The sequence below is a fragment of the Daktulosphaira vitifoliae genome, unplaced genomic scaffold, assembly GCF_025091365.1.
Source record: "Daktulosphaira vitifoliae isolate Bord-2020 unplaced genomic scaffold, ASM2509136v1 Scaffold_4, whole genome shotgun sequence".
NCBI lineage: Eukaryota > Metazoa > Arthropoda > Insecta > Hemiptera > Phylloxeridae > Daktulosphaira > Daktulosphaira vitifoliae.
In genome coordinates, this window is record NW_026099575.1 from 2,760,187 (window position 1) to 2,766,268 (window position 6,082).

General features: G+C 24.7%; 1 protein-coding gene and 1 long non-coding RNA gene across 3 annotated transcripts in view; one reads left to right on the forward strand and one right to left on the reverse strand.

The window, feature by feature from the left end:
- Positions 1–335: 335 nt before the first annotated feature.
- LOC126905838 (uncharacterized) lies at positions 336–2,972 on the reverse strand. Its single transcript, XR_007704116.1, has 3 exons — positions 2,778–2,972; positions 2,580–2,694; positions 336–450 (listed from the first exon to the last, which is right to left on the reverse strand). It is a non-coding gene; the product is annotated as an uncharacterized LOC126905838 (long non-coding RNA).
- Positions 442–6,082, forward strand: part of LOC126905828 (uncharacterized) — a 56,229-nt gene continuing 50,588 nt past the window's right edge. For both annotated transcript variants that reach the window (XM_050685913.1, XM_050685914.1), the window contains exon 1: positions 442–711. The gene's annotated coding sequence lies outside the window, so the exon portion shown is untranslated. The remainder of the gene's footprint in view (positions 712–6,082) is intronic.

A 6,082-nucleotide genomic window follows, 5' to 3' on the forward strand; every position in this document is an offset into this window, starting at 1 on the left:
TTAGACTCGCGTTGTTCATTTATCGGAAACATTTTAAGGTATTTCATATTAAATGGCAATATTATAAAGGATTTATATAAAGTAATTAATGATTGTGTGTGCGAAAAACGTCCAATTAGAATTGAGCTTGTGATTAATAAAAAGGATTTTACAACAAGTTAACCTATAACGTAAATAAATGTGCATTGGCCAACCGTATTTATGCAAGCAAGATGAAGCTACTCGCTCTGCGGTGGTAAAAGCGGATCCAATGCGCCACGTTGCGCAGAATCAAAGGCCCGACACATAGGTCATATTGCGTGTGGTACAAACGGTGAAGAGTAGTCGTTACGTTGGATACGTTTGTCGCGGCTGTTTTGACCACACGACCGCTACTTCTTGTAAAGCGTATCGGTACACATGGCACTGCAACCACCGGATAGTGTAACTACATCACTTGTACACACATAGCTGAAAATGTCATAAAATTCGTTTTTATTAGTGAGTTCTCGAGGGTTGTTTCGTTTACAAGCATTAGTTATTATCAAGTTACTTTTTATTATATTTTGGTCGACATTTAATTTTAAAATTAGACATATATTTCCCTGTGGGATATTTCTTTAACGGTAATTTTATTACAATGAAAAATTTCGCGGTGTTCAATTGTTGGACTGTGGTTCATAAACAATTATTAGTATCGAAATACAGATTATAAATTCAATAAAATTATTGGTAAGTACTCGTAGATTTTATAGAAAATTTAATCAGAATTATTTGAAATATAACGATATACAGTTAGGTCCAGTTTGTCAATTTCATTAAAATGAAAATATATAAATCAAACAAAAATTGCACTCTAAAACCGCAGAAATATACAAATAATTTTTCTATAGTTCAATGTTAAAATATAAAAATATTAATTATGGGTACCATGCGTAATTTAGTGGTAATGAAAGAGAATATTAATGTTACAGTATCAGACGGATTCATTTTTTATTTTTGTTGTCAATGATATGTAGTTTCAAATATAAGATTTATTTACGCAGTTGTGTATATTTTAAAGCACTACCAGGTTATTATAAACTCGTATAATTAATTAACAGTAGTACATTATTCAAATAAAATATCACAAATAAAGTATATGAATATTTTTGTTGACTCTAGTTTTTCAATGATTTAATTTTGTTCGGAAAACAATGTAATAATAAATCTGTTTAATATCAAATAGTGTTCTCAAAAGAGCAACAATGGGTGCTTAAATTAACAGGGAGCGCAAAAGAATGCAACTTCCTTACTTTTTAGCGTGACCTTACTAAATTATTACACTGAAATTCAGAAAATTAGTAGATATATCAACAGGTACGAAATTATTCGTAGTTGTTTTGATTTTATCGTGGTTACTTAAAATAACCTTGTTTTTTCAAATGTATTTTACTACAAACATTTTTAAAAAACTTTATACTTGTTGTATTTTTCTAAAGTTTATTCTCCGAATAAATCATAAATAAGTAATCAAAACTAAACGCATCACTCTAATTTGTCTGTAGTATTATTTATATAGTTTTCTAAACGACTATCTAAGAATTACAACACAACAATTATTATTTTAAGGTATAATAAATGTCAATTGTAATTGTAACTTACATTACTTAATTATTCGAAATCAAAAGTTTCTATAATTACAACGATATTAAAAGTTTTTAGATATTTAAAGTGTTTCATACAAAGTTCTAAAAATATTTTTCGTCTTAATTGTTATGTTGCTAAAATATTTATCATTAATTAATTAAAAATAAAAAAATAATTTAAAATCATTAGTACCTGTTGCATGCATTATACAATGTTTTTCAGAATAAAAATATTTAAGACCTTCTACATAGAAATATATTTTTTGTACAAAATAATCTACTTTACTCTTTTAAAAATGGGTCTAATTAAAGTCATAAAAATATTAATTTAGTGTAGACATTTTATCACAAAGGAATTTTCTTTACAGAAAAAGTAAAAAAAGTATAAGAGTTTGTCTCTTCTCCTTACCTTAGATTATAAATTAAACTAAATAAGCCATAAAAACCAAAAATTGAGAAATCGTTCTAAAATTTTTCTCTCAAATACTTTATTTAAACTTAAAAAACTTCAAGCTTTTATTTAAACGTCTATCAAGTAACTAATATTCTCAAAAGTCAACAGATTTTTACATAAATTTATCAAATCATTTATAAAATTTATAAATTTAATTTAATGAAATGTTTGAGGTATTAATATACAATCGTTCACTTTTTGTGTTTTTTATATTTATTTAAGTTTTTCGTATTGAAATATACATATAAGGCCAGTCTTAGAAAATATCAATATTTGTTCTAGATCATATTGTTGATTAAAAACATTTATTATTTTTTTTTCATCTCTAATTTAAAGTAGTTGCATAATTTATAATAAAAATTGTTTATGTCCGAGGTTCTACAAAATCTAGGACCAGTCCAAAATGTATGTTTAAATGAAACTTTTTGATTATTTTTAAAACATTAAAAAATGATTTAATCTAATGTACTTAAAATATTTGAAATAATTAAAAATATGTAATACATTGTCGTAAATACCTTTTGTTCGGTTGTATAATGAAAACAAAATGAAGTGTTGAAGACCAATTTCCATTTTCAAAGTGTTCTTTGACAATTTTTTTTTTATTTTACAAAACGTGTTCCTGACAACGAGCTTATATGTTTAACACGAAAAAAAAAAATTAATTATTAGTTATAAGTTCTTAAGACAAATAAAAATAATTTTATTTTTAATACTTTAAATTTTACTTGAGTATTTCATGCGGCTTGTATATGACACCTATTGGTGATTTTACCTAAATAACTCTCATGGGATTTAATAAATTATGTATTCTTCAATTCCCAGTAGTTTCATTGAATTAAATATTAGGATTAATTTCAGTGCATATGAACGGTACACTAATAATAATTATTATCCGTCACTGTGATTAATCGTACGATTTGTAGAGCAGACACTGGCGCTTATCATAACAGAACCACATGTTGATGTATAATGCAAAATATTATTTTCTGTCTTTTGTATAGAATAATATCAATTTGTTCAGAGTGTATAAACAATATTGTTTAATTATGATTCATGAAATACCTTTGAAATATAAAACATAATATTACTTTTTCTTGACAGAAGTCAATAGTTCTATACGTTCTATAATATCCTAAAAAACATTATACCCCCCTGTAATTTTAATTAACTTTGGTTTTTTTAAATAGAAACATATAAGTTTAATCAAATTACGAACTAGAAAATGATCTATTCAAGAAAATATCAGTTCGATTACAACTTTTGGACAAATATTTGGAAAAAGTATTAGTATTTTTATAATAAAGCGGGAGATACAGTGTGGTGAATTAATGCCTAGAAATAGAGATTTATTATAAACACAACGATTTTATGTTTAATAATAGTTAATCAATTTTGTTCGATTTTTCAAAATTACAATATTTTACAGTAGATTAAAATTTTTTAACTGAGATTATAAAAATTGATTTGATATCAAAAATATAAGAAAAGTAATACTTAGGGTTTAATACTGTATTATTATAGTAGTAACCTTAATAAAATAATTATTTTTTAAGAGTATTAAATTACAGCATGTAATATAAGTTAAACGTAATTACATTAAAGGTTTTTCTTCTAGATAAAATAGGATTCCATGTTCTTAATTTGGACCCATCACTAGTAATATATTACCATGTGTTATATCATAATTATTCTGAATTTTAGAAGTTAGTTCGATAAGATTTCTATTGATGTAAATAGAACTACACTCAATAATTTCTAGAAAATGTACGTTAGTTTAAGTGTTTAAGTGATTTCATTTTTTAATATTAAAACTCCGTTTGAGCTAACTAATTTTTAGATGGATAAAAGTTATATAATTTATCACTATATATATGGAGTAATAAATATGTGCACTATAGTGTCCATGTTTTCGATAAAAACAACTATTTTACATTATTTTAAAAGGCTAAATAACTTTTATTTAAATTACTTGATAGCTTTAAAAATCATTTTTAATTGCATTGCGTTATTTAATTTGATATAAATATTATATCAAATTATGTCCTGAATATACAACATACGTTATAAGCTTTTTAATTAGGATTAAAAGTAAATAGATTGACATAGCGTTAATTGTCGCAATAAGTAGAGAACAGTTATCTGGTAATGCTATTAACTTAATGTCAAACAAAACGCTTTAATAGGATTTTACAGTAATGGGTAAGTTTAAAGTAGAAACAAATATAAGAACAACAGCTAAAAAGGGTCAATGGATCGCAAGAGAAAAATATCTTATTTGGAAACACGTATTATACGAAACATCTTTTGTCTTTTCCATTTTTAACACAAACAAATTTATATAAAATTTAAAAAACAAGCATTTTAAGTAAGTACAGTCTAAAATAATGTTAATCGTGTTTTAAGCATGAATAAACCGCTATTGGTTTATTATGTAGTTATTGGTATTCCTTTATCGCAAAAGCAAAACTAAAGAACCCAAATCTTTTGAAGAACTACTACCTTTTTACAATTACAAGCTGTTTTGAAGGTATTTTTTTTAAAATTTAAACTTAAATATTTTTTCTCAAGAATTTTTTTAAAAAACCTATTTAAAATTTATTACAATTATTTTTACTTTTCTCAGGTATATCATACTAGATAATGACAAACTGAATTAGTAAAACTTAAAAATTCACGAATAATAAATATGAATATAATATTAACTAAAAAATGAATGTAAATTAAGCGAAAGACAACAATAATAGAATTTTGAAATAACTACTCGAATATTATTATAAGTTGCATTATTCATTAACGAAACGAGGAAGAAAAATGTTGACGTTGGAACTGTCAAATTGATATTAAGGAATATTAAATCAAAGAATTATTGAAGAACGTCAGCGGAGGTTATTAACTTGTTTCTTAGTTGAAATCTCTATACAATATTATTTATTTATATAAATGTATACGTAAATATTTATTTATTACTTTTTTGTATCACAAAATAGGCAGATTTTGATTGTTGTGCGAAAAAAGAACAATATGCAATTTAACTTTCTAAGGTCTAATATTTAAAAATATTGTCTGATGTTTGACGCACAATAGAAACAAAGCTTCTTAACGGTAGTCTGGAACCTTTTTTAAAAATCATTGTTAAGAAATGTTTTATTGATATTTTTTAGTTTCATATATTTCTCGAATTATTATTCAATAGTTGATTTTTAATCCAGACTTCATATCTTATAAGGGTTCCAAATTAATTTTTTTAAAGGACTACATAAATATTTAACTAATTTATAAATTAAATAGTGATATAATTAAGAAAATGTCATGAAAGATATCAATTTTTGACCGATAATTTCAAGAGTTATTTCTATTTTAAAATATTGAGCGGAGGTGAGGTGTGGTTTATGTTACTTTTATCATTACGCATTACTCTGTGGAGCTTTTCCTCCACTTAGTACTTCAAAAATGTTATTAAAATTCGAAATAATGGGTTAAAAATTGATATTGATATTTTTTCCTTAATATATAATTTTTTGTTTTATATGCTAGTTAAATATGCATGTTGCCGTTTAAAAAAAATTAATTGACACCCTTATGAGAAATAATTGTGACTAAAAACTTTATAAAATAAAAATGAATGAATTATTCAGCAATATTGTTGCACAGTTTATATTCATATTATAGTTAATTGGAATAACTAAAAAAAAAATGGTATAAAAAAAAAGTAAAAGAAATATTTTCTCTCACACTTTTTTAGCTTCGATGCGAAGCGGAGAAGGTATTAATTTTACTATGATGTGTTTTTTTTTTTTTTTATGTCTGTTGCCACTTTTTCTCAGCTCTCATAGGACCGATTTCTTTCAAAAATACGTCAAAAGATCACAAATCGTATCTAGTTGAAGACATTACCCTTAAAAATTGAAAAAAATTCCCTTGTTCCCCGCAAATGGGGGAAATATCCAAAAAAATTACAAATTTAAAAATCGCTAATTTTCGAAATTTTTTCACTTTTTTTTCTTAAAACTTCCATAAC